The sequence below is a fragment of the Chiloscyllium plagiosum genome, unplaced genomic scaffold, assembly GCF_037043375.1.
Source record: "Chiloscyllium plagiosum isolate Xiang-an unplaced genomic scaffold, Cpla_swu_hap1 HiC_scaffold_24, whole genome shotgun sequence".
Lineage (NCBI taxonomy): Eukaryota > Metazoa > Chordata > Chondrichthyes > Orectolobiformes > Hemiscylliidae > Chiloscyllium > Chiloscyllium plagiosum.
In genome coordinates, this window is record NW_028270162.1 from 5,568,003 (window position 1) to 5,590,059 (window position 22,057).

The window sequence follows — 22,057 nt, forward strand, 5'->3', positions numbered from 1 at the left end:
GTGAGATTTACTAGAATGATACCGAGAATGAGGGGTTATAGATATGAGGAGAGATTTGAGAAATTGGATTTATTCTCCTTGGAGTAGAGAAGATGAAGAAGTGACCTTAATGAGGTGTTTAATATTGCGAACACTTTTGACAGGGTAAAGAAGAATATTCTGTTTCCACCGGTTGATACAGGTTGTTCCTCTATAACATGCTTCATTAAAGTGGATTTGCTGTAACACGATTGATGAATTGGGGACACTGTTTCTAAAACACAAACTTGTAAAATGTGTGTTGGCTGTAACACGATTATATCGCCAACACTCTAAGCGCTGTTTCTAAAGCATGATTTTTCTATAATTCAGGGTTGTACAAGAACACAACCATCACATTATAGAAGAACTGTCTGTATGTCAGTAACTTGAAGTCACAATTTCAAGATTTTCAGGTAAGAGATGAAGAGAAACTTCTTTTCTTAAAGAGTTGTTAGAATGTATTGCCCGGGAGAGTAGTGGAGGTGAATTCTATAGGAGGTTTCAAAACAGAGCTGGATATATATCTGAAAGAGATGAATTTACAGGGCAAAGCAGATAAGACTGGAGAGTGGGACAAGCTGACAGCTCTTTCAGGAGCTGTTACAGACCTGTTGGATTCCTTCTGTACTATCAAATTCAATGATTCTATCAGTTTGTGTTCTTATATTCGTGATTGTTGTTTTAAACTAAATTAATACTGCACTTGTCAGAATCTATCCAGAATTTCCTTTACTTTCCAGTCTTTTTGAAATTCCGTATTACTGAATGTCTCTACTAACTTCTTCAACAAAGCTTTAAATTCTATTACTGGCTGTGTTGTGGTGATTACCTGCTTTCAAGCTTTTTAAATCTGTTGCTTTGTAATACTGTGGGTTTTCCCACCCTGTTCCAAGGGCTCCTGCCTTTTTTTACAATCAAACCTACCTTCTTTAGGATTTTCCCACCCTCTGCTGCTTGATTGAAGCTTTCCTGCTTCTTCCCAGATAAAACAGATGTTTTCCAAACTTTCACAGCACTTCATTTTACACTATGTTTTAAATAAGGCTGCAGCCTTTATAAACGTTATAAATCATGAGTTAATTGCTGAATCCTAGTCCTTTCAAATCTTTAATTTTTGGTGACATTTCCTCTTTTGATCATTTTTCAGTGGATTTCTTTCAATTTTGCTCATGTTCAGGTTAAGTAAGGACTGAGGTTTGACCAGTTCTCTCGCCTGATCTCTGTTTTATTCCCAGTCGTTTTGTTGTTCCTTGTAGCTGAGCTTTGTTAAGATGGATGTTGATGTGGTGATCATTGTGAAAAGTGAGAATTCTCTTTTACATAACCTTGCTTTCCACTGTTTTTCATAAAGTTATTCCTTTTTCCCTTAGAGATCTCAAACTTCTCACTGATTCTCACAAAGGGCTCTGTGTTTCTAAATCTGACTGATTTTTCCTTTCTTTTCTCATTCCAAACTTCTGCCCAAGTTCTTCTGAATGAAGATTTGTCTTTGGAGAGGTCAGTGTGCCTTTTCTGTTGCTGTTTTTCTTTATTGATAATCACGTATAAAATCATGAGGGACATGGATAGGGTAAATTGACCAAGGTCTTTTCCCTGGGGTGGGGGGAGCGCAGAACTAGAGAGCATAGGTTGAGGGTGAGAGGGGAAAGATACAAAAGGGACCTAAGTGGCAACTTTTTCACACAGAGGGTGGTATGTGTATGGAATGAGCCGGCAGTGGAGATGGTGGCCCAGTTTCTCTGTGATTATTTAATTAGGGGCTGGCCATGTCAAAACAAGGCCCACCCCACCCTGAATTAAGTCCTTGGTGGATAGCCCATGGTCTAAAATCCTGCCCTGTCACTGATTGAGGCCTTGAGGTGACCAATTAATGACCACTTGAGGGTTTTGTTCCAACACTGCAAGTGCTAGGTGGTGGAATTAACAGTGTTTACCCTGCAGGCTGCTGGGGAATGGGAGCAGGCACAGATCAAAAGCAAGCAGTCAGGTGCCTGACTGAGGCACTGGACACTGTGTACAGTTGTCTGCACTATGAGCCATTGTTTCCGACCCCATTTGCCCCTCAGCCCAGGACTGCTGTCCCATGAAACCCTCTCCCAAATCCCAGCCCTGGTCCTAAGTGATGCTAAGACTTCAAAGGTGCTCTCCCACCAGCCTCCACAGGAGCTGCCCATTTCTGATGCCTGCACTGGGCAGGAGACCTGCCACAGAGTCTCAATTCTTGGCTAAGTCTGAGTTGGCACCCCCTCCACTGCCTGTTGGGCGGGTGGTTCAGGAGGCCTCAGGAATAAGGTCTGTCCCCAGCTCTCCAGTAAGGGACCAAAGTCCCAATACCTCCTGAGGATTCCACCTCAGCTCTCTATAGTCAGGTGTTCAACACAGGAGCTATACACTCAGAGGCAAGTGGGCACCCCCAGAGACAGGCCTGTAACTATTGCCTTCTCACAATTAGCTTTCTGAAGCACTGTTTAAACTTTGTTGTGTGTTTCAATGCAGATTGTCTCAATAATCCAGTTAAGATGTTGTGGTTCTGTTCGCCGAGCTGGAAGTTTTTGTTGCAAACGTTTTGTCCACTACTATCATAGGGCAAGCCAGACAGAGAACAGCCAGGGAATTCCTAGAGGCATGGCATTCATCCACAAACTCCATCAACAAACACGTCGACCTGGACCCAATATACCAACCACTACAGCGGACAGCTGAAACTGACAACCGGAAGCGGCAGGGACAGACCACTATAAACACCGGAGGAAACATCAAAGAAGCGCTTCGCAGGAGGCTCCCAAGCACTGATGATGTCGCCTAGTCAGGGGACGAAACGTTTGCAACAAAAACTTCCAGCTCGGCGAACAGAACCACAACAACGAGCACCAGAGCTACAAATCTTCGCACAAACTTTGAATCCAGTTAAGAAGACTCAATTTCCACACAGAGAGTCATAGAGTCTGACAGCACAGAAACAGTCCCTTCGGTCCAACCAGTCCATGCCAAATGTAATCCTAAAATTAAACTAGTCCCACCTGCCTGCTCTAGGCCCAAAACATTTCTTATTCATGTACTTATCCAAATGTCTTTTAAACATTGTATCTGTAACCACATCCATCACTTCCTTAGGAAGATCATTCCACGCATCAATCATTCTCTGTGTAAGAAATATTGCCCGTCATGTCTTTTTAAAAATCTTTCTGCTCTCACCCTAAAAATATGCACCTAGAAATCCCCCACCTGCCATTCACTTTATCCACACCCCTCATTATTTTATAAGGTCACCTCTCAACTTCCAATACTCCAGTGAAAAAAATCCCAGCCTATGGAGTTGTGGACAGTGAGGAGGGCTGTTGTCGGCTGCAGAGGGACTTAGATATGATGCAGAGCTGGGCTGAGGAGTGGCAGATGGAGTTCAACCCTGCCAAGTGTGAGGTTGTCCATTTTGGAAGAACAAATAAGAATGCGGAATACAGGGTTAATGGTAGGGTTCTTAGTCAGGTGGAGGAACAGAGGGATCTTGGGGTCTATGTACATAGATCTTTGAAGGTTGCCACTCAGGTGGATAGAGTTTGTAAGAAGGCCTATGGAGTATTATCGTTCATTAGCAGAGGGATTGAATTCAAGAGTCGTGAAGTGATGTTGCAGCTGTACAGGACTTTGGTTAGGCCACAGTTGGAGTACTGTGTGCAGTTCTGGTCGCCTCACTATAGGAAAGATGTGGAAGCTTTGGAGAGGGTGCAGAGAAGATTTATCAGGATGTTGCCTGGAATGGAGAGGAAGTCGTACGAGGATAGGTTGAGAGTTCTCGGCCTTTTCTCGTTGGAACGGCGAAGGATGAGGGGTGACTTGATAGAGGTTTATAAGATGATCAGAGGAATAGATAGAGTAGACAGTCAGAAGCTTTTTCCCCAGGTACAACAGAGTGTTACAAGGGGACATAAATTTAAGTTGAAGGGTGGAAGGTATAGGGGAGATGTCAGGGGTGGGTTCTTTACCCAGAGAGTGGTGGGGGCATGGAATGCGCTGCCCGTGGGAGTGGTGGAGTCGGAATCATTGGCGACCTTTAAGCGGCATTTGGATAGGTACATGGATGGGTACTTAATCTAGGTTAGAAGTTCGGCACAACATCGTGGGCCGAAGGGCCTGTTCTGTGCTGTATTGTTCTATGTTCTATGTTCTATGTTCTATGTTCTATGTTCTATGTTCTATCCAGCCTCTCCTTATAACCCAGACCTTCCATTCCTGGCAACATCCTGGTAAATATTTTCTGAATCTTCTCCAGCCTAATAATATCCTTCCTGTAACAGGGAGATAGTATTCCACACTCTGCAGAATGTTACATCGGAGAGCTTTGTTGGTTTCAAAAAATTTAAGTGACCAGGAGAAGTTAGATGCAGCCTTTTGGGGCTAAAGGAACCCAAAGTGTTAAGGGGGGTGGGGGGAAACAGGAATGGGGGCTGGAGCTGGATGATCAGGTATGACCATATTGAATGGTGGAGTAGGCTCATATTTCCCATGGTTCTAAAATCTACACTAACTGAATTTGGGTCAGAAGACAGTGCACAAACTCACACAAGTCCTGTCACAGCGAATTAAAATAATCCCCTTTCCTCAAAAATGCCAATCAATTAATTTGCACTTATACCTTGAACCCGGTAACCGGAATGACAGATAGCGGCAGAAAAATCAATTTATATTCCTGACAGGAAGTCGATACCTTTGAATTCTTTTCTGAAACAGCAAGTCAAGCTGCTAACAAGGCACAAAGAGATTCCATACCTTGGGCTTGGCAGAAACCTCCTCTGCTACGGAAAAATGTGAAATACCGCCAATAATGAAACAAAACAGAAAAGAACATGGAGGAAAGGGGCCTGCCATTGTGAGACCCTTTTGGAAGGAAAGAACATTACAGACAGACCCATGCACTGTAGGTCCAAGGTCCTCAAAGGATAAACCACTGTAGACTCTGAATGAGAAGAAGCACTTGTCAAAATTACAAGATGCAATTTATTGCATAATGGCAATAAGTAAGCGTTGGATGGTTAAAGTGAAAGGTAACGTGGCTATATTCCCAGAGCATTGTAGGGATGCTCTCTCATTAGAAAGACAGAGAGAGAGAGAGACGGTTGGTTTAACCTGAGGGTCACTATGCCTCAGGTGAGGGGATAGGTTGAGAAGGAGAGTTCCTACCAGTATCCTCAACAAGGACCTACATACAGAGGCTATCAGTCACTAGAGACAACATGTCTGTCTCCACTGGGACCTTCCGCTAGACTGGCTCTTCTCTGCTTCACCCCCAAAGGCTGACCTGGGTGGAGCTTCATGCAGCTTTAACATTAACTCTTTCAGAACCATTACCTTCTTCAACAGTGGACTCCTCAGGAAGTCTGTAAGAATTCTCCCATAAAATCCCTGTGCATCTTCAATCTGAAAGATTGCTTCATTATTGATCAGTGAGGGGGCCCTGTAAAGGATATGGGCTACAACTGGCTGAAAAGGTATCTGTGAGCAGTGTTTTACCTTGTATGATGCTGGATAGTTGATTATGAAATAAATATGAGAGGTTACATCAGAGTATCACCCTCATTATTCCCAGGATAGTGCTGGACAGGAGCTACCCTGCATCACACTCAGCATTTAGTGTGTCTTTATATTTCATGATGGGGAGGTTGCCGGTGTTGGACTGGGGTGGACAAGGTCAGAAGTCACATGACACCACGTTATAGTCCAATGGGTTTACTTGAAATCACAAGCTTTCGGAGGTTCTTTTAATGAAGGAGCTGTGCTCCGAAAGTTTGTGGTTTCAAATAAACTATAACCTGGTGTCATGTGACTTCTGACCCTTTTATTTTATCTTTCAGTTGCTCACTGAATGTTTGGAATTGAATAATCTGCTCAGTTATGAATAGAACTATCTACACACTGTTTCCCAGATGAATACGACCTCAGATTATCACTCTGATACCACAAAGGCACCAGGAAATAAAGAACTTACATTTCTTTTCATTCCTTACCGACTGTGGGTGACTGAAATGCTATGCAATTGATGAGCTATTTCAGAGTGTGATCACTGTTGCTGATTTGATGAAATGTTAAGCCGAGAGCCCACTTACCCTGTTAGGGGAATATGGTATTGGGTAGGCAAGGGAGATCTGTCCCGTGGTCTGAAAACAGTACTCTTTCAACCATCGCTGAAAAACAAATTGCCTGATCCTGTTCACCTTGCTGAGTGTACATTGGACACTGCACCCTCCACTGTCTAAGTGACTACATTTCAATAAAGTCCTTAATTTGCTGAAGACCACTTTGGGGTGTCCTTAGGTTCAGAAAGGTGCCATTTTAACGCAGATCTTCCTTTCTTTTCAGTGTAAGAAAATTTCGACAGATCAAGATTCACTGCAAAATTCATTGTGGTTGGTTGACTACTAAACGTTGGTCAGAACTTGGGAGAGAGCTGTCCTGCATTTCTTTGGAGTGTTGCCATGGTATCTAGTGCATTCTGGGAAAGTGGACGGGCACCTTGATTTACCTGAAGTTGGCAGTTCTACCAGGGCAGGTGGTACTGGACAAACAGGAAGAGGAATGGAGAGCTCCGCCCCAGCACAGACTGTACCGACATTAGGGGAGGTTTAGATTAGATTACTTACAGTATGGAAACCTTCAGCCCAACCAGTCCACACTGACCCTCCGAAGAGTAACCCACCCAGACCCATTTCCCTCTGACTAATGCACCTAACACTATGGGTAATTAAGCATGGCCAATTCACCTGACCAGCACATCTTTGGACTGTGGGAGGAAACTGGAGCACCCGGAGGAAACCCACGCAGACACAGGGAGAATGTGCAAACTCCGCACAGACAGTCACCCGAAGCTGGAATTGAACCTGGGTCCCTGGTGCTGTGAGGCAGCAGTGCTAACCACTGAGCCACCGTGCTGTCACATCACTAGTGAACACACTGGAGTGCTCTTTGAGTGGCACCATTATCGCTACCAGTGAGCTTAGCATCACCACTACTTTCTTCATTAAGTGAAATAATCAGAAAATAAAGGAAGGTTTTTTTTGATATGGGATGGTGCACCTCAGTGAATGAGCCTTGTAGAAGGTGGACAGGTTTTGGGGAGACAGGAAGTGAGTTACTGAACAATGTGTCTTCATGAGCCAGCATAAATAGACTGGATTACCCTCATTCTTAATCCCTAGTTGCCCTTCAGGAAGTGGGGGTGAGCTGCTTTCTTGAACCACTGCAGTCCATGTGCTGAAGGTAAACCCATAATGCAATTAGGGAGGGAACTCCAGGATTTTGACCCAAACCCCTCACTGATGCCTGTACATATCCTTAAATATGTTAGTCCTACTCCAGAAGGAACAGCGATATTGTTCCAAGTCAGGATGGTGAGTGGCTTGGAGGGGAACTTGCTGGGGGTGGTGTTCTCATGTATCTGCTGTCCTTGACATTCTAGATGGAAGTGGTCATGGATTTGGCAGGTGTTGTCTGAGGATCTTTGGTGAGTTTCTGCAGTGCATCTTGTAGATAGTACACACTGCTGTTACTGAGCATCAATGGTGGAGGGAGTGGATGTTTGTGGAGGTGGAGTCGATCAAGTGGGCTGCTTTGTCCTGGACAGTGTTGAGCTTCCTGAGTGTTGTTGGGGCTGCCCCCATCCAGGCAAATGGGGAGTATTCCCTCACACTCCTGACTTGTGCCTTGGAGATGGTGGACAGGCTTTGAGGAGGGAAGAGGTGAGTTACTGAATGACTTGGATTCATGGGGTGGCGTGAAATGACTGGCCCAGAGTTAACAAATGAGTTAGGACACACCATGATAATTTTACTGGAATAATAGAACATAGAACATAGGACATAGAACATAGAACATAGAACATAGAATATAGAAGAATACAGCGCAGTACAGGCCCTTCAGCCCTCGATGTTGGGCCGATCCAAGTCCACCTAACCTACACTAGCCCACTATCCTCCATATGCCTATCCAATGCCCGCTTAAATGCCCATAATGAGGGAGAGTCCACCACTGCTACTGGCAGGGCATTCCATGAACTCACGACTCGCTGAGTAAAGAACCTACCCCTAACATCTGTCCTATACCTACCCCCCCTTAATTTAAAGCTATGCCCCCTTGTAATAGCTGACTCCATACGTGGAAAAATATTCTCACTGTCGACCCTATCTAAACCCCTAATCATCTTGTACACCTCTATCAAGTCACCCCTAAACCTTCTTTTCTCCAGTGAAAACAACCCCAAGTGCCTCAGCCTTTCCTCATACGATCTTTCTACCATACCAGGCAACATCCTGGTAAACCTCCTCTGCACCCGTTCCAGTGCCTCCACATCCTTCCAATAGTATGGCGACCAAAACTGCACACAATACTCCAGATGCGGCCGCACCAGAGTCTTATACAACTGCAACATGACCTCAGGACTCCGGAACTCAATTCCTCTACCAATAAAAGCCAGTATGCCATATGCCTTCTTCACCGCACTATTTACCTGGGTGGCAACTTTCAAAGATCTGTGTACATGGACACCAAGATCCCTCTGCTCATCCACACTACCAAGTATCCGACCATTAGCCCAGTACCCCATCTTTTTGTTACTCTTACCAAAGTGAATCACCTCACACTTAGCTACATTGAACTCCATTTGCTACTTTTCTGCCCAGTTCTGCAGCTTATCTATATTCCGCTGTAACCTGCCACATCCTTCCTCACTGTCTACAACTCCTCCGACTTTCGTATCATCCGCAAACTTGCTCACCCAACCTTCTAACCCCTCCTCCAGGTCATTTATAAAAATGACAAACAGCAATGGTCCCAAAACAGATCCTTGCGGAACACCGCTAGTGACGGCACTCCAAGATGAACCTTTGCCATCAACTACTATCCTCTGTCTTCTTCCAGCCAGCCAACTCCTAATCCAAACCTCCAACTCACCCTCAATGCCATACCTCCGTATTTTTTGCAGTAGTCTACCATGGGGAACCTTATCAAACGCCTTACTAAAATCCAAATACACCACATCTACCGCTTTCCCCTCATCCACCTCCTTAGTCACCTTCTCAAAGAATTCAATAAGGTTTGTGAGGCACGACCTGCCCTTCACAAAACCATGCTGACTATCCTTGATCACATTATTCCTATCCAGATGTTCATAAATCCTATCCCTTACAATTCTCTCTAAGATTTTGCCCACAACAGAAGTGAGACTCACCGGCCTATAGTTACTAGGGTTATCCCTACTCCCCTTCTTGAACAAGGGAACCACATTTGCTAGCCTCCAGTCTTCTGGCACTACTCCTGTAGACAACGAGGACATAAAAATCAAGGCCAATGGCTCTGCAATCTCCTCCCTTGCTTCCCAGAGAATCCTAGGATAAATGCCATCAGGCCCAGGGGACTTATCTATTTTCACCCTTTCCAGAATTTCCAACACCTCTTCTCTACATACCTCAAAGCCATCCATTCTACTTAATTGTGACTCAGTATTCACATTGACAACAATGTCCTGTTCCTGATTGAATACTGACGAAAGTATTCATTCAGTGTCTCCCCAATCTCTTCAGCCTCCACACGCAAATTCCCACTACTATCCTTGACTGGACCTATTCCTACCCTAGTCATTCTTTTATTCCTGACATACCTACAGAAAGCCTTAGGGTTTTCCCTAATCCTACCAACTAAGGACCTTTCATGTCCCCTCCTTGCTGCTCTTAGCTCTCTCTTCAGGTCCTTCCTGGCTACCTTATAACTCTCAATCGCCCCAATTGAACCTTCACGCCTCATCTTTACATAGGCCGCCCTCTTCCATTTAACAAGGGATTCCAATTCCTTATTAAACCACGGCTCCCTCGCACGACCCTTTCCTCCCTGCCTGACAGGTACATACTTATCAAGGACACTCAATAGTTGCTCCTTGACCAAGCTCCACATATCAATTACGCCCTTGCCTTGAAGCTTACTTTTCCAAGCCACACATCCTAAGTCATGCCTCACCGCATCATAATTTCCCTGCCCCCAGCTATAACTCTTGCCCTGTGGTGCACACTTATCCCTCTCCATCACTAGAGTAAAAGTCACCGAATTGTGGTCACTGTCCCCAAAGTGCTCACCTACCTCTAATTCTAACACCTGGTTTGGTTCATTACCCAGAACCAAATCCAGTATGGCCTCACCTCTTGTTGGCCTATCTACATATTGTGTCAGGAAACCCTCCTGCACACATTGGACAAACACTGACCCATCTAACGAACTTGAGCTATAGCTTTCCCAATCAATATCAGGAAAGTTAAAGTCCCCCATAACAACCACCCTATTACTTTCACTCTTCTCTTGAATCATCCTCGCAATCCTTTCTTCTATGTTTCTAGAACTATTAGGAGGCCTGTAAAAAACTCCTAACAGGGTGAGCTCACCTTTCCTATTCCTAACCTCAGCCCAAACAACCTCAGATGGCGAGTCTTCATCCATCGTCCTTTCCACAGCTGTAATACTATCTTTGACAAGCAATGCCACACCTCCCCCTCTTTTACCCCCACCTCTGACCCTTCTAAAACATTTAAACCCTGGGACCTGCAACAGCCAATCCTGTCCCTGTTCTACCCATGTCTCCGTAATAGCCACAACATCGAAGTCCCAGGTACCAACCCACGCTGCAAGTTCACCTACCTTATTTCGTATACTTCTTGCATTGAAGTATACACACTTCAAGCCACTTTCCTGTTTACAGGCACCCTCCTTTGAAATTGATGCCATGTTCCTAACCTCCCTACACTTCAGGTCCTGCACCCTAAAGCTGCAGTCTGGGTTCCCATGCCCCTGCAGAGTTAGTTTAAACCCCCATCAATGATCCAGAGACATGGTTCAAGTCTCACCATGTTGGTGAATCTAAAGTTCAGGTAATGAAATAATGATGTGAAACTACTGGGTTCACATAAAAACCAATGTGGGTCACTAATGTCCTTTAGGGAGGGAAATTGGCCATCCTTACCTGCTCTGGCCTACATGTAACTCCAGACCCAATGTTGTTCACTCTTATCTATCCTCAGGAATGGTCTGGTCAGCCGACTGAGGAAGGGTAACAGATTCTGGCCTAACCAGCATCTCCCACGCCCTGTGAAAATGTAAAGGAGAAAGAAAAAAACATTCTGATGTGGTGTCAGTGCTCGAATGTAGGCTGTGCTCACTTCTTCACTCCTCGTGGTCCTGTACATTTCACTCTGAGTGGTCATAGAAGCCTCTGATCTTCAACTCTAAGGAGCAGTATGATGAGGGAAAACAATACATAATGTGGTTTTCCTTTGCCTTCATTGTACGTGCTCGAAAGAAACTCCACCTGAAGCAGCCTCTGTCTTACACAGCCGTTGTCTCTTCAGGATGTGACTCCCTTCCTTGACCTGTGATTAATTCACAGGGGCAGCACAGTAGCTTACTGGTTAGTGCTGCAACCTCACAACACCAGGGATCTGGGTTCGATTCCAGCCTCGGGCGACTGTCTATGTGAAGTTTGTACATTCTCCCCGTGTCTGTGTGGGTTTCCTCTAGGTGCTCCGGTTTCCTCTCGTGGTCCAAAGATGTTTAAGTTAGGGTGGATTGACCGTGGGAAATTCAGGGTTACCGGGATAGAACAGGTGGCATGAGTTTGGGTGCGTGGCTGTCCGAAGGGTTAGTGTGGACTTGATGGGCTGAATGGCCTGCTTCCACACTGTAGGATTTGATGATTCTGCCATTGACCATGGCTTGAAGCCTTCAGGATGGAGCCCTTCTCTGGGTCTGGGGCAACTCAGAGACCCTAAATGTAGCAAATAGCAATGCTGTCTTACTTTACACAGCAAAATCACAGGCAGAAATGTGATATTGTCCAGACACTGCTTTGTGATATGATTGAGGGATACATCTTGGTGGTAGACACTGAGGAGAGAACCTTTCCTTGAAATAATAATCTGTGATCCTTTATTGGAAAGGCTACTGTAACAATTTACCAGGATGTTACTGGGACTGGAGAGTTTGAATTATAAGGATAGGCTAGACCCCTTTTCCCTGGAGCGTAGACGTTTATGAAATCATGAAGTGCATGGATAGGGTGAATAGCCAAGAACTTTTCCCCAGGGTGGGGGAGTTCAAAACTAGAGGGCATAGGTTTCGGGTGCGAGGGGAAAGGTATAAAAGGGACCCGAGGGGCAACATTTTCACACAGAGGGTGGTACGTGTATGGAATGAGCTGCCAGAGGAAGTGGTGGAGGCTGGTACAATTACAACATTTAAAAAACATTTGCACTGGTACATAAGTAGGAAGAATTTAGAGGGATATAGACCAAATGCAAGCAAATGGGACTAGTTTAATTTGGGAAACCTGGTCGGCATAGACCAGTTGGGCCGAAGGGCCTATTTTTGTGCTGTATTATTCTATAACTGCGAGAGCAGAGGGGGTTTTATATTGAACCAGCCTCTGAAAATGTCAGGGAAAGCAGATGCCTTCCACGCCAGTAGAGTTACAATGCCCTAACACTGGTGTATATAAGGCACCGCGACTGGGTGCTGTGGAAGGTGTTTGCTCATTCTTAAACAGAGCATGAAACAGTATTGTTAAGATTCTGTCTGTGCTCCACCTCATCCATTTCTTAAACCTGACTCCCTGCAACCTTCAAAGCAAAACATTCATAAACTTATGCTTTCCTGGTGCACATAATCAATAGAAACAGCATCAAAAATGTGGAGCGAGACTGCTTTTCCTTGTTAAAAAGATTAAAGCACAGACATTTTAATGGATGGAGCAATCAGAATTTCATACTGTGCAAGCAATGGATTACCCATAAAATAATTGCCAAGGTATCAATGTCAGAATTGTATAATTCATCAATGCGCTTCACAGATTCTACTGCAGCACTTGTGAAAGAACGTGATAGCAGAAACAGGCCATTTGGTCCATCAAGTCTCTCTATTTGTTTAGCCAGAGAGAGACCTTTCAGTTGGTGACATCTATGTGGAAATAAGTTTGCAAATTAATGGTTTGAGAAGGATGGGAGGGGATCTGATTGAAATGGATAAAATTCTAAAAGGGTTAGACAGACTAGATGCAAGGAAGATGTTTCCCCTGGTCGGGGAGTCTGGAACTAGGAGACAAAGTCTTAGGGTACAGGGTAGGCCATATAGGACTGAGAGAGTAGCAAACGTGTGGATTTCTATATCAGAGAAGGTTTGGAGGTCAAGTCACTGAATACATTCAAGAAAGAGCAAGATCAAATTTTAGATTTTAAAGAAACCTAGGGTGTGGGGAGGGATCTGGAAAAGAAGAGGGGTGCTGGATTAGATGGTTCACAGTCCACAGTGACTTCAACAGTGTAGGTTCGATTACTGCATGGGGCAAAGTTACCATGGCGATCCTGCCTTTCATGGAATCCCTAGTGAGGAAGCTGGCCATTCAGCCCATTGAATCCACACCAATCCTCCAAAGACCATCCCACCCAGAACCACCCCACCCCTGTAACCCTGCATTTCTTGTGGCTAACCCACCTAGCCTGCACATCCCTAGACACTACGGGGCATCTTAGCATGGCCAATCTACCTAACCTGCATATCTTTGGATTGCAGGAGGAAACTGGAGCTCCCGGAGGAAACCCACACAGACATGCAAACTCTACACAGTCGCCTGGGGCTGGAATCGAACCTGGGTCCCTGGAGCTATGAGGCAGCAGTGCTAACCGCTGAGCCACGTGCCACTCTCTCCCCTTCTCTGAATTGCGCTGAGGCTCAGGGTAACCTCACTACCAGTTCTCTCTCTCTAACAAGAGAGTGGGGCTTTACAATAGGGAGAGGCAGTGGTCTCATGGTATTATTGCTAGACTATGATTTTGAAGATCTCAGCTGGGGACATGGGTTCGAATTCCATCATGAATTAAGAATTTATTGAATGACCATGAAACTATTATTGATCATCAAGGTTCCTAATGAAACAGGAATGGTGTAAGTACATTAAACACCCATGTGTTCATCAGCGTTGTTCTCTGGTTATCTTGTATCCTCCTCCAGGCTGCCCTGTAGTGTTCGGTAACTCTGTAAGGTATGGGAGATTAGAATGGGGTACATTATGCATTATGGCCCCAGCCTGTTGATAAAGACATACTGTCCTCAGCCTTTCTTGTGACCTACTTATGTTCATACTTACATTGCGTTGATAGCATTATACTGGTAAGTTTTATTCCAGTGTCTAATAACATGCAATTTTCTATGCCAACCCAGTGTGATTGAAAGAAGTTTGATTTTTGCATACTTTGCTTTTTTTGTGTCCCAGTAATATCTCTCTAATGTAATCATGAAAGATAGCAAGAGTTCAGACAGCCTATTATCCAAATTTTATTGATGTTTTCTTAACCAAGCGCAATCTATGTCACACATGGACAGATGTAATTAAGTTCTCTGTCTTTGTGATCTGACTCAGATCTCTGCCCTGTGGGGGTCTAGGCCTTTCCTGTTTGAAGTTGTCGATGAGAGGATCCAAGTTGGATGGGGTGCAGCTTTGTTCAGCGAGTCAGGAACCTTTGGAACAGACGCCCAGTTCATGTATCCTGCACCAATTCATTGAATTCCTTCACAAGTGATTAGAACCTGTTTTTGTCTGGGACCAAGATCACTTTGTGAAAAAGAGGGATTCCACAGGACATTAGCAGGATCAGAGTGATCTTGTTTGTTTGAGTTATTTGCCTGGAATAGTTCAGAATTTCACAGACCTTTCAGCCTCATTTGGCCAGGGGTTTTATTTCTTTAGAGACAAACACAACTGATGCTGGAATCCAAGTTAGACAAGCAGGAAGCTGGAAGAGCACAGGAAGGCAGATAGCAGTCCTGGAGAAGGGTTACGCCTGAGACGTTGACTTCTCCACCTCCTGATGCCTTGCTGTGTTCTTCCAGCTTCCTGCTTGTCTATGTTTTATTTCTTTGGCTTGCTACAGCGCTTCAGGAAAGCTCAGCACAAGCTGGAAGAACAGCACCTCAAGTTCTGCTTTGGACCCTGCAGTCTTGAGAATGCAAGATTCAAATTCAAAAAGTTGAAGGCTTGAGCATTTTCTCCCATGTCCTTACCCTGATCTCCTACCCCTGTCACACTCCAGCCCTGCTGGGGTGCTTTCATCACAGCCAATTCATTTTCACCAATTTATAAACCCATTCCCAGCTTCTCTTCCTCCCTGGCTCACTATCAAACCACCCCAATGTCTGTCTAACTTTCCTTCTCACTGTCTGGGCTCCATGTCTGCTTATCCAATCAATCCTTTTCTCCCACATTCCCTGTCTTCAGCATATATACCACCTTCTTGTAGCTGTGATGAATAGACACTGAACATGAAACATTAACTCTGTCACATATCTCTCTCCATAGATGCTGAGTTTCTCCAGCAATTTCTGTTTTTGTTTCAGTTTTCTAGCAGCAGCGGCTCTGTTTTATTTTGATTTTATAAGTTTATTTGTCAGTTGGTTTTGGGCAATAAAATGTGTATATATATTCTAAAACACAAGAATGTAATTGCATGGGGCATGCTGAATAGATCAGAGGGTCTTTCCTTTTACAACATTGTACTTGTGCTCTTAGGGTTCAGCTGTGACATTAAAAGTCCAATCAATTTATAAAATGCCAGTCACAGCGACAAAGTGATTTAAGTGAATAAATGCTTGTGGCTATTATATCAAATTAAAATGATTAAGTCAATGGTAAATTAAATATACTAGTCTGAAGGTTAGCCTACAGTATTTTTATTTGAACAGGGATGTGGCAATGAGTCCTATCTTTCCAAACCAGCTCCAGTATAAAATTCAAAAACACCTTCATTTAAAAATGATTTGGACTGGTGTGTTCAAAGTTAAAAGTCAGGTGGTTGTCCTGATGAAGGAGCGGTGCTGCGAAAGCTAGTGTGCTTCCAGTTAAACCTGTTGGATTATATCCTGGTGTTGCGTGATTTTTAACTTTCATTTAAAAAGGTAAGGAGACAGGAAACAGGGAACAGTAGACACGTTAGCTTAATATCTGTTATTGGGAAAATGTTAGAATCTCAAATAAAAGAAGTAATGGCAGTGATCAGCACAGTCAGTCTGACTTCATAAAGGGGAAATTGTGCCTGACAAATTTACTAGAGTTTTTTGAGGAGGTAACAAGCAGGATCGATAAAGGGGAAGCAGTGGATGTAATATATTTGGATTTTCAGAAGGCATTTGATAAGGTACCACATGTTAGGCTACTTAATAAGATAAGAGCCTTTGATGTTAAAGGTAGTATACTTGCATGTAAAGAGGATTGTCTAACTAATTGAAGACAGAGAATTGGGAGGATTGGGACGTTTTCAGGATGGTAACCTGGAATATCACAAGGATCCATGCAGGGGCCACAATTACAGAGGAACTTCAATTATCCGAAGCACATGAGTGGGGAGTATTTTGTTCATTTAATCAAATTTTGGATAATTGAATGCTGGATAGTTGAGGTTCCTCTGTATTTACAATATATATTAGTGACTTGGATGAGGAAAGGGAATGTACTGGAGCCAGGTTTATGGATGACATAGAAAACAGTGGGAAAGCAAGTGGTGAGGATGACTCAAAGAGCCTGCAGAGTGGCAGAGACAGGTTAAATGAGTGGGAGAAAAAGCTTGGCAGACGGAATATAATTTTGGAAAATGTGAGATTATGCACTTTGTCAGAAAGTGGAAATTATTTAAATGGAGAAGGACTGGAGACAGCTGCAGCACAGAACAATGTGAGAGACCCCACCCATAGATCACAAAAAGCTAGCATTCAAATTCAGCGGGTAATAGGGAAGGCAAATGTAATGTTGGACTTTATTTCAAAGGGAGTAAAACATAAAAGTAGGGAAGTTTTTTCTAAAATTATACAGGGCACTAGTCAGACTAAACTGGAATACTGTGAAAAGTTTGATCCCGTTATCCAATGAAACAGGCAGCCCAGAGAATGTTCACTCAGCTGATCCTGGGTGTGGAGGGACTCTTGTATAAGGAGAGATTGTGTAGGTTGGGCCTGTACTCATTGAAGTTTAGAAAAATGAGATGTTACCTTATTGAAACACAAAAGATTCTTAGGGTGCTTGAGAGGGTAAATGTGCCTGGATTTATTTTAGACTCTTTTAACAAAGAGCAATCACTGTGATCAAGGTCAGTCATGATCTTGTTGAACAGCAGAGGATGTTGAGGGGCCAAATGGCCAATTTTTGATTCTCTCTGTCTTATCACTAATTAGTGGTAAATGTGATGTAAGTGTGGCTTTTTCATATCTTAGCTAAAATTCAAAGAACAAGTTCACAATCACATAGCAACTATCCAAAGTGATTCATAAACAATGAAGGATTTAATGGCATTACAGGCAGTTCTCAAGAAGTTCACTCAACTGACGCCTACTATAGAGGAGGCATCTCATTGGGAAATGCTGGACAGGTTGTCTATAGTCAGTGGATTCTGGATCAGTGGTGCTGGAAGAGCACAGCAATTCAGGCAGCATCCAAGGAGCTTCGAAATCGACGTTTCGGGCAAAAGCCCTTCATCAGGAATAAAGGCAGAGAGCCTGAAGCGTGGAGAGATAAGCTAGAGGAGGGTGGGGGTGGGGATAGAGTAGCATAGAGTACAATAGGTCAGTGGGGGAGGAGATGAAGGTGATAGGTCAGGGAGGAGAGGGTGGAGTGGATAGGTGGAAAAGGAGCTGGGCAGGTCGAACAAGTCCGGACAATGCCATCCCGTATTCCCAATTCCTCCGCCTCCGCCGTATCTGCTCCCAAGAGGAGCAGTTCCACCATAGAACATACCAGATGGCCTCCTTCTTTAGAGACCGCAATTTCCCTTCCCACGTGGTTAAAAATGCCCTCCAACACATCTCGCCCACATCCCGCACCTCCGCCCTCAGACCCAACCCCTCCAACTGCAACAAGGGCAGAACGCCCCTGGTGCTCACCTTCCACCCTACCAACCTTCGCATAAACCAAATCATCCGCCGACATTTCTGCCACCTCCAAACAGACCCCACCACCAGGGATATATTTCACTCCCCACCCCTCTCCGCCTTCCGCAAAGACCGTTCCCTCCGTGACTACCTGGTCAGGTCCACGCCCCCCTACGACCCACCCTCCCATCCTGGCACTTTCCCCTGCCACCGCAGGAACTGTAAAACCTGTGCCCACACCTCCTCCCTCACCTCCATCCAAGGCCCTAAAGGAGCCTTCCACATCCATCAAAGTTTTACCTGCACATCCACTAATATCATTTATTGTATCCGTTGGTCCCGATGCGGTCTCCTCTACATTGGGGAGACTGGGCGCCTCCTAGCAGAGCACTTTAGGGAACATCTCCGAGGCACCTGCACCAATCAACCAAACCGCCCCGTGGCTCAACATTTCAACTCCCCTCCCACTCTGCCGAGGATATGGAGGTGCTGGGCCTCCTCCACCGCCGCTCCCTCACCACCAGACACCTGGAGGAAGAACGCCTCATCTTCCGCCTCGGAACACTTCAACCCCAGGGCATCAATGTGGACTTCAACAGCTTCCTCATTTCCTCTTCCCCCACCTCATCCTAGTTTCTAACCTCCAGCAAAACTGTCCCCTTGACTTGTCCGGACTTGTCCGACCTGCCCAGCTCCTTTTCCACCTATCCACTCCACCCTCTCCTCCCTGACCTATCACCTTCATCTCCTCCCCCACTGACCTATTGTACTCTATGCTACTCTATCCCCACCCCCACCCTCCTCTAGCTTATCTCTCCACGCTTCAGGCTCACTGCCTTTATTCCTGATGAAGGGCTTTTGCCCGAAACGTCGATTTCGAAGCTCCTCGGATGCTGCCTGAACTGCTGTGCTCTTCCAGCACCACTAATCCAGAATCTGGTTTCCAGCATCTGCAGTCATTGTTTTTACCTTATAGTCAGTGGAGTTTAGGAGAATGAGAGGTGATCTTACTGCAAGGCAGAAGATCCTGATGAAACTGAGAAGGTGGATTTGGGAGGATGATTCCTATTGTGAGAGAGACGAGAGTGGGACTTATGCTTAACAAGGGGGTCAAAGGGTTTTTAGAGGTATTGAGGCCACAATTAGATTAGTCATGATCATATTTAATGCAGCATCAAGGGGCTGACTAGTTGACTCCAGTTCCTGGTCTAGGCTTTTGTGTATATATTTAAAATGCTCGTCATCTTGTATTGCATGCAGATAAGCAATCTGGACATTACAAGTCTCCGTTCATAGTAGATTAAAAGACCAAGCAATAAATCCGGTTTTGTTGATAGTAGTTAAGCAATGAACATTGACAGAGCAATTTTTCTTCAGATAACACCATGGGATCTTTAACCTCATCCAGCAGGATGGACTTTTGGACACTTCAAATGGCAGAGGCACATCTGTCAGTTCAGCCTGACTTAGCAGACCTCAACAGCATCACCCTAGATTGTACCTGGAGTGAGACACAGGCCAACCACATCCTGATCTTGAGGTCCCTTCTCTGAGTAAGCAAGCAACTATGAGGTTAATGAATTTCAAGCATTGAAGACCTCAGAAGCAGTTTGTGGTTATCTACAAAACTGTATGGGCAATAGTTTTGACATCTTTGTAAGTTTTTTCTTCCAAATCTTATTCCGCAGAGTGGCAAAACATATTAAATGGATCAGTTTCCCAAAATTGGCAAGCTCTTTTAAATTCTGTCAAGTGTAATGAATGTCAAATGAGAACTGGTGATGTGAAAGGGTGCAGTATAAAGTTGTGCATAAACTAAAAACTTAAAATATTACCCACAGTGGGAAGAAAATGAAATATATGTATACTTATGATTACATCTTTTTGCTAAAGCATGCACTTTGATTCTCTCATCCACTTCACTTTCTCCGTTCTATCCAAAGTAACAAATAAACCTCAATCAACCAAAACACCACAACTCTCCGAAACATTTGCTAATGGCATTTCCTCTTTCTCTAATGAGGATCCATATCTTCACTCTGACCTTCCCAATAAAAGCAGACAATTATGATGAGCAACCAGTTCCCTTGGTGTCTTGGTTATTTTGGTATGATAATGGTGTGTCCAGCAATTGCAAACGTCTGAGATGTGGATCGTGGGTTTGAGGTAAATTAGGAAACCTGCTTTTGTCTTGTTTGTCCTCTTACATAGCCCCCAATTGGATTGTTTCCCCATGGACTCCATTGCAAGAGAAAACTATTTTACCCTCCCCTCCCCAGTGAGCCCCTTGATTGTCCTAAGCACATTGCCATCTTCCAGACCACGTGCTGTCCACTGGAGTCCTATACAGTTGTTGGCTTTTGTCCCATGGACTGAAGTCAATTATAGATAAGTAATCTATCTCACTTGTGCTTGTTGGGACTGTTCTACAGAGAGATACCATCATTGGAATTTGAGAAAGACCCCAGACTCTAAGCAGAAATATTTGAGTGCAGAGCTCAGTCATGAATCAGCAACCAGCTGTTGTTGCACTATTAACGCTGTGTCAGCACCTTTATTTTGGACGCTCTGCCTGCTGTGCACTGGATGTTTAGAGTCAGTGATTTACATTCTCGAAACACACAGGCCTTGAAAATACATGGTTCGAATAAACCTATTTGGAAACAAATTTAAAGGCAATGGCCTGGCAATATCACCAGATGCTACCAGACAGAAATAGTTATTTTCCTCTAAATTGCTTTTCATTTGTTTGCAAAGCAGTGAGCACTTTGCCAGTTCAATTACCACGTATATTACGAATTCAAAACCCAAGTGTTATCAGGAATTCTGGGCTTGCAAGCTGGAAATCCTGTTGACAAATACTATACATAAAAGCCCTCATTACCTGTCTGGGACCTGACTGCTCATAGACAGTAAACATTTGTGATCAGTTTTATTCTCTGAAAAACTTAAATATTATGATTCATGTTTATGTGAAGTTTATTCAAGTTGATGTTTTATTTGCTGCTGGTTTGTTCGGTCTGTACCCAGTGTTTCTGCCCTAAGCAAGTTTTACATCTAAGAGAATGCACTCAGCTGACAAATAGGAATATTTCTCTTACTGGTAAGGAATTGTCGATGATGTGAACTTTTGACAGGAAATTATATTGGCCTTCACCAACGCTAGCTGATGTTAATCAACATCCATTTTACACTGTATGCAATCTGACAAAGGAACACTAGATTGATGAGATGAGTAAAAGGGTCAAAGGCAGGGAGACAGGGAATAGGAAGAGACCGTATAGCCTTCTGAGCTTCTCCCAAATTCAATTAGAACAGTGCGGAAATAAGCCATCTGGCCCAACAAGTCCACACCGACCCTCTGAAGAGTCTCCCACTCAGGCCCATTATCCTAACCTATCACTCTACATTTCCCCCTGACTAAGGTAACCTATCCCTGAACATAACAGGCAATCTAGCACGGCCAATTCACCTAACCTGCACATCTTTAGACTGTGGGAGGAAACCCACACAGACACAGGAAAAATGTGCAGACTCCACACAGACAGTCACCTGAGGCTAGAATCGTGGTCCCTGGCACCATGAGGCAGCAGTGTTAATCACTGAGCCACTGTACTGGTGATTCATCCATATCTAAATTCCGCTCTGTTTTATTTGCCTTCATTCACATGATTAGGGCATCACTGGCCAAAGCAGCATTTATTGCCCATCCCGAAGCCTGGAGTTAAATATAGGCCACACAATCTCCTTCCCTAAAATGAACAAGATGGGTCTCTCCTGAAAACCATTTCACAGTCATCATTAAACTCCTAATTCCAAAATTGAATTCAAATTCCACGATCTACTATGGCAGGATTAAAACCCAAGTGCCCTGAACTTTACCTGGATCTCAGGATGAACAATTTTGCAATAATACCACAGGGCCATCTGAGGGAGAGGTCTGAGTCTGGCTGTGGGGGACAATCTGATTCTTGGCATGTTTTGGTCTTGGTTATGTAGGCAGTGAATGGCCACGTGATGGGGTGTATTGGGGGATGGGTGCTGTTAAATGGGTTGTCCTCACATTGGCAAGTAGGAAGGAGCTAGTATGCTGGATTGGAAA

General features: G+C 44.3%; 1 long non-coding RNA gene across 1 annotated transcript; it reads left to right on the plus strand.

Annotated features, from left to right (window-relative positions):
- The first annotated feature begins 346 nt into the window (after window positions 1-346).
- Window positions 347-19,581, plus strand: LOC148145351 (uncharacterized). The gene is made up of 3 exons (XR_015761294.1): window positions 347-434; window positions 1,488-1,518; window positions 19,333-19,581. It is a non-coding gene; the product is annotated as an uncharacterized LOC148145351 (long non-coding RNA).
- The last annotated feature ends 2,476 nt before the right edge of the window (window positions 19,582-22,057 follow it).